Genomic DNA, 11,908 nt, shown 5'->3' with positions numbered 1-11,908 from the left:
AACTATAAAATGAGGGTAACAGCATCTCCCTTGAAATGTTTGAAATGATATGATATTTGCAAGATACTTGGGACAGTGGCTGGTATATAGTAGGTACTATATAAATGTTGATCTCATTTCCCTTCCCTTCCCATAAATGTTTATTATATTAAGTTAAATACTTACTAACTTACAACTTATTTTACTAAAAATGTGATTTATATTTAACAAAATTAAATATGAACTCTTCCAGATAATAAAGTGTAAGTATATGAGTTCTTTCTGGAATATTTTTCTTTAAATCTCACAATATTTCACAAGATATTCATAATTATTTTATAATTAATTTTATGAGTTTATATTTTAAATTGTCACATGTAGAATTAACTTTTATATTTTATCATTGTAATCATATAATATAAATTTTAATTTGGAGCAAAAGTTCCCATTACAGTTATTATAAGCACTTAATCTAAATGAATATCATGAATAGTATGTTAAATTTCCCTAGGAATTCACAACATATTTTGTGTTGTTGAAATGAATTCATGCGTCTGATTCTTTTTGTACAGCAAAATAACAGTTTGGTCATGTATACTTATTGTGTATCTAATTTATATTTTAATATATTTAACATCTACTGGTCATCCTGCCATCTGGGGGAGGGGGTAGGGGTAAGAGGTGAAAAATTGGAACAAGAGGTTTGGCAATTGTTAATGCTGTAAAGTTACCCATACATATAACCCGTAAATAAAATGCTATTAAATTAAAAAAAAAAAAAGAAATGAATTCATGCACAAAAAATGTTAGAAATCACTGCCTTGTATCACTTGACATTGTGTTGTCATCAGTAATATGTACAGGCTATTTTTTGGTTATCTTTAACTTTCCCTATGGGGTAGCCCATCATTTTCTCTAGATACATATTTCTTCTTAATATCATTTTCACTACTATTTTTTCATTGGTAATATGCTCATGACCATAACTTCTGGATGACCTGAAACATTAATCCTTCGAAGATTTAACCATTCTTTGCTTTATGATTAGGAGTGCAGCAGCATTGGAAGAATTTTTTTTTAAGTTAGTCTTTGTTTCATGGAGAATTTTTAGGTCATTGACCCATTCTTTTAGGGCCTCAAATGAAATAATATACATATAATACATCACAAATTTTAAAGCATTAAATAAATGTTGGTTATTATTATCATTCTTGTTGTTCTGTTCTAATTTTTTTAATGGAATCTCAATAGAAATGGTCCAGAATAGATCATTTTCATGCTATTTTTTAATATTTAATTTAATTTATTTATAGAGGGAGAAAAGAAAAGGATCCAGGAAAGAACCTGAAGGATAACTGTAATTAGAGAGCATAATCTGATCATCAACCATTTGAAAGGCTGCAGAGAAGTTAAGGAGAAAGAGGACCATGAAAAAGGCTATAAAATATGGCAATGAAGAGATCAGTAGCAACTTTTTGAAGAGAGCTTTTTCAGTAGATTAATAAAATCAGAAGCTGGAATGGAGAAAGAGGAGGGAGGGGGACAGGGAGAGGGAAAGGGAATGAGGGAATGAGAAGAAAGAAAGTAGAAGCACCCAGAAAGCCTTTTTGAGAAGTTTAACTGCAAAGGGAAGAATATATATAGGATGATAATGGGGATGGAATGATCACATGAGGGTTGGTTTTTTATTCCAGGAGAATATGAGCAAAAGGGAATGAACCAGTAGACAGGAAGATACTGATAATAAATGATAGTATAGAGATGTAGCAGACAATTATGTACTTCCTCATTTTTTCATATGGTTTTAATTTCTTCTTCTAGTTCTATATTTTAAAAGCTTTTCATTCTACATAGTTTGAAGATTTTGAATATTGTTTATGGTTACATCTATTAAACATATTATTAACTTTTGTGAATTATCTTATGTTCAGGTGATTGTGGGTAATAGTTTTTTCTGTGATAATGCTTCAGTTCTAGTATAGATTTTTGTTGCATTTTAAGGATATTTTGGGGTTTATATTTGTAATATGGAGATTTATTACCTGATTGTTTGTAAAGCATAGTAAGCTTCTAGTATATAATTCAGTGAAAATATTTCAGGCTGCTCTTGAACTTGGATGGGAAAATTTATATATCTTTATTCTAATAGAATTTTTTCCTTTGTAATCCTGTGGTTTTTATACATTTAAAAACATTTTTCTGAGAAATGCTCCATAAGTTTCATTGGATTGCCAAAGGCTTCCATGACACACACAAAAAATTAAGAATCTCTAATCTAGATACATGACGAGTGATATTTTTTTCCACAACTTGCTGTGATATGTGCATAACTCCTGTCATTTTCTTGCAAAATCTACATCGATTAGTACATCCAGATTCCTTATGGATAACTTTTTGAAATTTCTGCTGGTCATATTTTGGTCTCATATACTATCATAAAACTTTGTTTCCATAAATAACTTATTCACTTATTCAATACTTCTTTATAGACACATTATTTCTTGGCTCCATGTAGATATTACCTATGTTGGGTCTTTGGATTCTACTCTGCATTCTTATCTTTTTTTGTAGGCTCCATCTGGAAGTTAAACTATTTCCAGTTATATTTGACAAATTTATAGATGTGCACAAATTTTCTTTTTTTTTTTTTTTTTAATTTAATAGCCTTTTATTTACAGGATATATACATGGGTAACTTTACAGCATTAACAATTGCCAAACCTCTTGTTCCAGTTTTTCACCTCTTACCCCCCCACCCCCTCCCCTAAATGGCAGGATGACCAGTAGATGTTAAATATATTAAAATATAACTTAGATACACAATAAGTATACATGACCAAAACATTATTTTGCTGTACAAAAAGAATCAGACTCTGAATTATTGTACAATTAGCTTGTGAAGGAAATCAAAAATGCAGGTGGGCATAAATATAGGGATTGGGAATTCAATGTAATGGTTTTTAGTCATCTCCCAGAGTTATTTTTCTGGGCATAGCTAGTTCAGTTCATTACTGCTCCATTAGAAATGATTTGGTTGATCTTGTTGCTGAGGATGGCCTGATCCATCAGAACTGGTCATCATCTAGTTGTTGTTGAAGTATATAATGATCTCCTGGTCCTGCTCATTTCACTCAGCATCAGTTCGTGTAAGTCTCTCCAGGCCTTTCTGAAATCATCCTGTTGGTCATTTCTTACAGAACAGGATGTGCACAAATTTTCAGCCTTTATTATTATTCTACAAAAAAGTTATCTTGTTATAGAAATGTTCCTTGACTTTTAAAACCTGTTTGTTATATGTTTTGGCAATTTCTAATTCTATTTTTCCTTTTGGCTCAGAAATGTTATTCTTCCTCTAGATTCTTTGTGATGGTGGACCTTTATTTTATTAAAGTTTTATGGATTTTAGTTTGTCCATTTCACTACTATTGTCCATTTTACTGCTCCAAAACTACATGATATGACTGGTAATGTATAATTATTTGCTCTAACAATATTCTTATTGTGCTTTCATTTCAGCTTGTTACTAAGTTAAAGGTGGGAGTTCACTCTTTGGTAATAGTTCAATTACAGTATAGTTTAGTAGCTGAGTTTCACAACCAGTAGGATGATTTCAGAGAGTCCTGGAGAGACTTAATATGAATTGATGCTAAGTGAAATGACCAGAACCAGGCAATCATTATACAAGGCAACAAGAAGATTATACGATGATCAATTCTGATGGACATGGCTCTCATCAACAGTGAGATGATTCAAACCACTTCCACTTGTTCAGTGATAAAGAGAGCCATCTGCACCCAGAGAGAGGCTTGTGAGAACTGAGCGTGGACCACAATATAGCATTTTCACTTTTTTGTTATCGTTTGCTTGTATTTTGTTTTCTTTTTCATTTTTTTCTTTTGGATCTGATTTTTTGGTGCAGCAAGATAATTGTATAAATATGTATGCATATATTGGATTTAACATATATTTCTACCATGTTTAATATATATTAGACTACTTGCTATTTAGGGGAAGACTTGATGGAAAGGAGGAAAATTGGACACAAGATTTTGCAAGGGTTAATGTTAAAGAATTGTCCATGCATGTGTTTTGAAAAATAAAAAGCTTTAATAAAAAAATTAAAAAGTAATTGAGTTTCAGTTCATAGATTTCTTATCAATAAGTCAATAAAAAATAATAGGCTTCTGATTTATTGATTTAAGCAACATGTGTAGTCATTCAGAAAGCACTAATTTTGTATAACTTACAGTTATATAGTGCCCTATCTAAACTGATCACTAACTCCACATGCCAAAAAAATAACACTTTTGTAAATTGCTAATGGCAATAGGCTAGCCTTAAATGGCCACCATCAACTAGGCAGCTAGATGGCAAAGGAGGGTAGAGTGCTAGACCTAGACTCAGAAAAACATGAATTCACATCTGGCCTCAGTTACTAATTGGATCATCCAGACAAGTTACTTAATCTCTCTTTGCTTCAGTTTTCCTCAACTGTAATATGAGGATAATAACAGCTCCCACTTCACATGATTATTGAGGATCAAATGAGATTATATAGTACCTAGAATATAGTAGGTATTATAAAAATGCTTTTTTCTTTTCCTTTATTTATTTAAAAAAGTTTGATACTTCTTTTACAAAAAATGTTGCCTGATTTTATGGAGATGTCATAAGGGCATGTTGATTCCACTCTAAGATCTTAGGCATTTCATAAACTCCCTGTAAGTCATTTTTAGTTACATTTTAATAAAATGGCATACCTGTCATCAATTATTATTGTTCTTCAATTAAGGGATTTCTTCCTAATTCAACAGAATTTCTGTAAGTTTTTTTTTTTAACTAATCTGCTAATCATGTTTTCTAAGAATGTCTATCAATTCTTTTTCTTCTTTTTAAGATTGAAAGTGTTAATCTCTCTGTAATTGCGTAAAATAATACTCTCACTTCACATGACATTCTGCTAACAGTATATAGGTTTTTTATTAGGGTATTTTTTCTGTTATAATCCATTTTTACAATTTAAAAAATGAACATTAAGACTAGTATTGTATAGGTATTAGTTAGCTTACATCTATATTTTGATTTAAAGTATTTAGATAAGTCTTCTCTTTGATATCTTTATTTTTTTTAATCCAAATTTTCCTCCAGATTTACATTTTTCTCTCTTACCTCCATTTCTTCTCTCCTCAATTGAAAAAGCAAGAATTGCAATACCCATTATAAATATATACAAGCTAAACAAATTTCTAAATTAAAAAAAAAATTGCCTCACTTTGGACTCTGAGACCATCACCTTTCTCTCTGGACGTGAACAGAACTTTTCATTCACCATAACTCCTCTGTAATTTTGATTGGTTATTGTCTTGATCAGAGTTCCTAAATCTTTCAAGCTTGTTTTCTTTTATTATGTTACATAACTCTTCTGGATCTGTTCATTTCACTTTGTATCAGATAACACAAATATTCCCAAGTTTCTCTGAAAAAAAAATTTCTTACAGCAAAATTATATTCCATCACATTCGCGTTTCAAAACTTTATTCATTCCCTAATTTGTTGGTGTTCCCCCACTTTCCAAATTTATGTATGTTCCCTCAGTTTCTTTGGCACTAAAAGAAAAGCTACTATAATCTAAGGGTTTTCTCCTTCTTTCTTTGATCTCTTTGGGATCCTTATAGTGATGGTCGAGGTCAAAGGGATTTACAGAGTTGATGGTTTTTTGGACCTAGTTCCAAAGTGCTTTCTAGAATGACTGGACCAGTTAATAGCATCATTAGCATCATTATATAATAATAGTATCATTAATGGAGCATTGATTATTTGTTTTCCTATAGCCTCTACAGTATTTGTCATTTTCTTTTTGCCAATCTGATAGGTATGAGATGATACTTCTGAGTTGTTTTAATTGGAATTTCATTAATTATTCATATTTTTTTCTATGGTTGTTGATAACTTAGATTTTTTTCTTGTGAATCATTTACCACCAGTTGTAGTTCTTGGATTCAACTCTTTCATCAACATGCAATCCAGGTAAAGTTTGTCACCAGGAAATTCTTTATCCCAGTGATTGCATCAACTTTGATACTATATCTCATGAGTGTCCTCATTAGCCTCTGCCCTTCTGTTTGGAGGGCTAATTAGAGGAGGGAAGGGGAAAAATAAACTTCTCCCCAAGCTTCTATTCATAAACGGTTAAAAAGCCCTATTGTCCAACCATTTCCACTAGCTGTTTCCACCATCATCATCTCTTCTTTTCCTACTCTCCCCCTCAAGCATTTAAGTTTCTTTTTGTGAGTTATAAGCTCCTTGAGAACAGGGATTGGTTTTCTTATTTTTATTTGTATCAACAGCATTTAGCCCAATGTCTGGCACATGGGGGTAATAAATCTTTATAGAAATTTAATGCAGTTTATTCATATCCTTTAACCATTGATCAATTAGAGAATAGTTCCTATTATAATTTTGATTCAATTCTCTATATATCTTAGCAATGAGATCTTCATCAAAGAAATTTGCTGGAAAGATTCCCCTCCTGCCCAATTTCCTTTCTTTTCTAATTTTAGCTGACTTGTTCTTTCTTGCATATAAACTTTTTGATTTTTTGTAATCAAAATTTTCCTTTTTACCATTTGTGAAACTCTATCCCTTCTTTCGTCATATGAACTCTTCTCTATACTTAGATCTACCAGGTAAATTCTTCCATGCACATATAAATTTTTCATGATGTTCCTTAGATCTAAAGCAGAGACTCATTTGGCAGTCTTGTTCCTTGAATATCTTTATGAAAATATCCAGGTGACTTGATTGAAAGCAACCAAGACAGTTATAGACACCCGCTTTAACCCACTGCTTTAATGTCACTTCTGGATTTATACTCAAAGCATTTGGTGTCTATCTTTCTTTGAGGTATATCCAAAATACAATACTAATCAAGCCAAAATTAAAATTTGATATCCTTGGGAAAATATTGAGTTGTGGTCGATCTTGTTGTCATCCACATATAACATATATACCAAGTTGTTAGTAAAATTTTTTTTGGACAACTTTAATTTGGAAATCATACTTTTACTTAGGATAGAGAATAATGGATTAAAAACTAGTCAGAACAATGATGGACTTAAATGGTTTCCCTGAAAAATATCATGAAATACAAAATCAATTATTCTTGACATCTTGTTAGCATATTTCACAGAGAATTATTTTCTATGTGGATTTCAAATACTCTAGAATCCCCACTCTATTTGCATTTTTATATATTTACAATACATGAATAAACAATTTATGTGAAACTGAGCCAAATGATCTAGCAATATTTGTGTAACAAAAATTGCACCCAATGCACAGGGCTGCCCCACCTACTTCTAGATCACCATATGTGTTGGCTGAGTACTAAAGGAGTTAGGTACTAGATGATGACAACAAAGTAATCCTGTTATTCATCCCTCAGCCTTATGATAGTAGTAGAGAAGGAGCTACATCAATTTAAAAAGGAAAGAAAATAAATAAAATATTCATTTTGTAATTGAGACAGATCAGAGTTAATGATTTGGCTAATGTGTCTGAGGTTAGATTTGAACTCAGATATTCATGACTCTGCATCCAATCCTCTATGCACTGTGCCACCTAGCTGCCCCTAAGAAATAAAGACATTTGTAATTATTGCCCTACACTAGAAAACAATGTGTTGTTTGCAAAATTTTGAACAGTACTAGTGATAAAAGTTTTGTGAAACTGTTGGTTATAACTGATGAAGTCTAATTTACTTCAGTGCTGTTACAATATGTGTGAGTAGTGAAGTTCCATGTTTCTTTGTTGGTGAACTGTTAATGTTCAAAAATAGACCTTTGCTTTCAAAAGAATCTTGGAATCAGTAAAAGACCTTGGTGATTTCCCAAAAGCAACCCAATACACTTCTTTACTTACAATTTGGACAAGTCCTTTAACTTGTTCATCTAAATGCATGCTGAAATCTGGAAAATATTCTTCAACCATTTAGACTTTGGTCTGTGAGTTAATAGGCTAAACTCTTTTGAGTGATTACAGATCTCTTCCAGAAGCCTCATCAGTGTCTTGGAGTTTGAGGCAGTTAATACAATGTCATCCACAAACAGAAGCATCTGGAGAATCTATCATCCATTGGGAATGTTTCCAGGACCTGGATTCCTTGTGGAATCTCTGAAAAATTAAAAATGACTATCACATATAGGGAATGGATAGGCACATGGTGGATATGAGCAAGTTTCTATATATAACCAGTGAAGAACTCCAAAGAATAATAAGTGTAACTGACATCATTGATGGATTATTTGAAAGGAAGAGAAAATGTGTTACTCTCTTAGTAAAGATTGAAAAATTAAAGTTAGACAGCTATTTAATACTCCAAAGATACCTTCCCGAAGTTTGGGTAAAAGAAAAAGGTATCCAGAATATCGAGTGGATCCTTTGTGGCAATTTTAAAAATATATTTTATTTTTTATTTGATTTTTTCCTGATTATTATTTAAATACATTTTAAAACATTTTCTTAAAGTTTTTAGTTCAAATTTCTTTTCCTCCTTTTCTAATCCCTTCCTCGAGATGGTAAGCAATCTAAAGTGGGTTATTTATGTGCCATATAATATTTCCATATTAGTCATTTTGTGTATGAATCCTAAGATAGGAAGAAAGAAAGAAAGAAAGAAAGAAAGAAAGAAAGAAAAAAGAGGGAGGGAAAGAAAAAAAGAAAGAAAGGAGGGAAGAAAGGAGGAAAGAAAGGAGGGAGGGAAAGAAAGAGGGAAGAAGGAAGAAAGAGGAAGGAAGGAAGGAAGGAAGGAAGGAAGGAAGGGAGGGAGGAAAATAATATTATTTGTCTGGTATTCAGATGACATCAGTTCTATTATCAATAGAGAATATTTTTCATCATGAATACTTTGGATCTATCTTGGATTATTGTATTGCTGAGAATAGATAAGTTATTCACAGTTCTTCATCATATAATATTATTACCATGTACAATATTCTCTGGGTTCTGCTTACTTCATTTTAGATCAGCTCATATAAGTTCAGGTTTTTCTGAAATCATTCTGTTCATAATATTTATAGCATAATAATATTCTCTGCACTTTGTATATATTTATTCATCCATTTCCTAATTGAGGGACATTCCCTCAATTTCTTTTTCATAGCCACCACAAAAAGAACTGCTATGCAGTGCTACTACTGGGCTTATATCCCAAAGAAATACTAAAGAAGGGAAAGGGACCTGTATGGACAAAATGTTTGTAGTGGCTAGAAACTGGAAGATGAATGGATGCCCATCAACTGGAGAATGACTGGGTAAATTGTGGTATATGAATGTTATGGAATATTATTGTTCTGTAAGAAATGACCAGCAGGATGAATACAGAGAGGCTTGGAGAGACTTACATGAACTGATGCTGAGGGAAATGAGCAGAACCAGGAGATCTTTAATCACTTCAACAATAATACTGTATGAGGATGTATTCTGATGGAAGTGGCTATCTTCGACAAAGAGAAGATCTAATTCAGTTCCAATTGATCAATGATGGATAGAAGCAGCTACACCCAGAGAAAGAACACTGGGAAATGAGTGTAAACTGTTAGCATTTTTGTTTTTCTTCTCAGATTATCTTTAATCTTTTATTTATTTATTATCTTTCTGAATCCAATTCTCCCTGTGCAACAAGAGAACTATTCAGTTCTGCACACATATATTGTATCTAGGATATACTGTAACATATTTAACATGTATAAGACTGCTTGCCATCTAGGGGAGGAGGTGGAGGGAGGGAAGGGAAAAGTCAAAACAGAAGTGAGTGCAAGGGATAATGTTGTAAAAAAATTACCCATGCATATGTTCTGTCAATAAAAAGTTATTAAAAAGAAGAAGAAGAGACTTAAAATGGGGATGGAATGTACATTAAAGATCATTTTAAAAAAGAACTGCTATAAATATGTTTGTACAAAAAGCTTCTTGTTTTCTTTTTTTTTAAAAAAAAAATATCTCTGGGATACAGATCTCTGAGTAGTTTTGTTGGATTGAAGGGTATGCACTGTTTGATGGCCCTTTGAGCATAGTTTCAAACTGTTCTCCAAAATGACTAGATAAATATACAATTCCAGCAACAGTGCATTAGTGTCCCAGTTTTTCCACATTCTTTCAATATTTATCATTTTCCTTTTCTATCATAATCACCAATCTGATAGTTATAAGATGGTACCTCAGAGTTGTTTTAATTTTTACTTCTCTAATCAATAGTGACTAATACATATGACTATATATAGCTTTGGTTTCTTCGTTCCAAAACTGCCTATTCATATCCTTTGACTATAAACTGGAAAATGACTTGTATTCTTACAAATTTGACTCTGTTCTCTATATTTGAGAAATGAGGTTTTTAAGGGAGATACTTACTGTAAAATGTTTTCCAAGTTTGTGGCTTTCCTAATTTTGGTGGTATTGCTTTTGTATATGTAATTTTTTATTTTATATAATCAGAATTATAAATTTTACATCTTAATGATTTCTATATCTTATTTGATCCTAGATTCTTCCCTTATTCATAGATATAATAAATTACCTATTCCTTGTTCTTTTAATTAGCTTACGTATCCATGATCAAGTACCCATTTTGATCTTATCTTGGTATACAGTGTGAGAAGTTTGTCTATGACTAGTTTCTGTTTAGCTGCTTTTCAGTTTTCTCAGCAGTTTCTGTCAAATAGTAAGTTCTTATCCCCAAAACTGAGATCTCTGGGATTATCACACACTAAATTATTATGTTCACTTACTACAATGTATATTGTATACCTAATTTGTTCCACTGATCCAGCATTCTATTTCTTAGCCAGGACCAGACTTTTTTTTTTTAAACAATTAACATTTTATTATATAGCTTGAAATCTAGTATGACTAGGCCACTTCTAATTTTTTTCATTAATTCCTTTAAAATTCTTTAATTTTTGTTATTCCAGAAAAATTTTGTTATTTTTTTTCTAGCTACGATGGTAGTCTGGTTGGTAGGGTAGATTAATTTAGATAGAATTGCTATTTGAATTATATTGGCTTGACCTATTCATGAACAATTAATATTTTTCCAACTATTTAGATCTGATTTGATTTGTGTTTAAAGTATTTTGTATTAGAAGGGAAACAATAAACTGGGAAAACATTTTTACAGTCAAAGGTTCTGATAAAGGACTCATTTCCAAAATATATAGAGAATTGACTCTAATTTATAAGAAATCAAGCCATTCTTCAATTGATAAATGGTCAAAGGATATGAACAGACAATTTTCAGATGATGAAATTAAAACTATTACTACTCATATGAAAGAGTGTTCCAAATCACTCTTGATCAGAGAAATGCAAATTAAGACAACTCTGAGATACCACTATACACCTGTCAGATTGGCCAGAATGACAGGGAAAGATAATGCAGAATGTTGGAGGGGATGTGGGAAAACAGGGACACTGATACATTGTTGGTGGAATTGTGAATACATCCAGCCATTCTGGAGAGCAATTTGGAACTATGCTCAAAAAGTTATCAAAGTGTGCATACCCTTTGATCCAGCAGTGTCTCTACTGGGCTTATACCCCAAAGAGATACTAAAAAAGGGAAAGGGACCTGTATGTGCCAAAATGTTTGTGGCAGCCCTGTTTGTAGTGGCCAGAAGCTGGAAAATGAATGGATGCCCATCAATTGGAGAATGGTTGAGTAAATTGTGGTATATGAATGTTATGAAATATTATTATATACAGAGAGGATTGGCGAGACTTACATGAACTGATGCTGAGCGAAATGAGCAGAACCAGGAAATCATTATATACCTCAATAGCGATACTGTATGAGGATGTATTCTGATGGAAGTGGATTTCTTCAACAAACACAAGATCTAACTTAGTTTCAATTGATCAAGGATGGACAGAA

This window comes from Sarcophilus harrisii, chromosome 1 (assembly GCF_902635505.1).
Source record: "Sarcophilus harrisii chromosome 1, mSarHar1.11, whole genome shotgun sequence".
In the NCBI taxonomy this organism is placed as follows: Eukaryota; Metazoa; Chordata; class Mammalia; order Dasyuromorphia; family Dasyuridae; genus Sarcophilus; species Sarcophilus harrisii.
The sequence above is the reverse complement of the archived record's forward strand: the minus strand, read 5'-3'. Positions refer to the sequence as shown.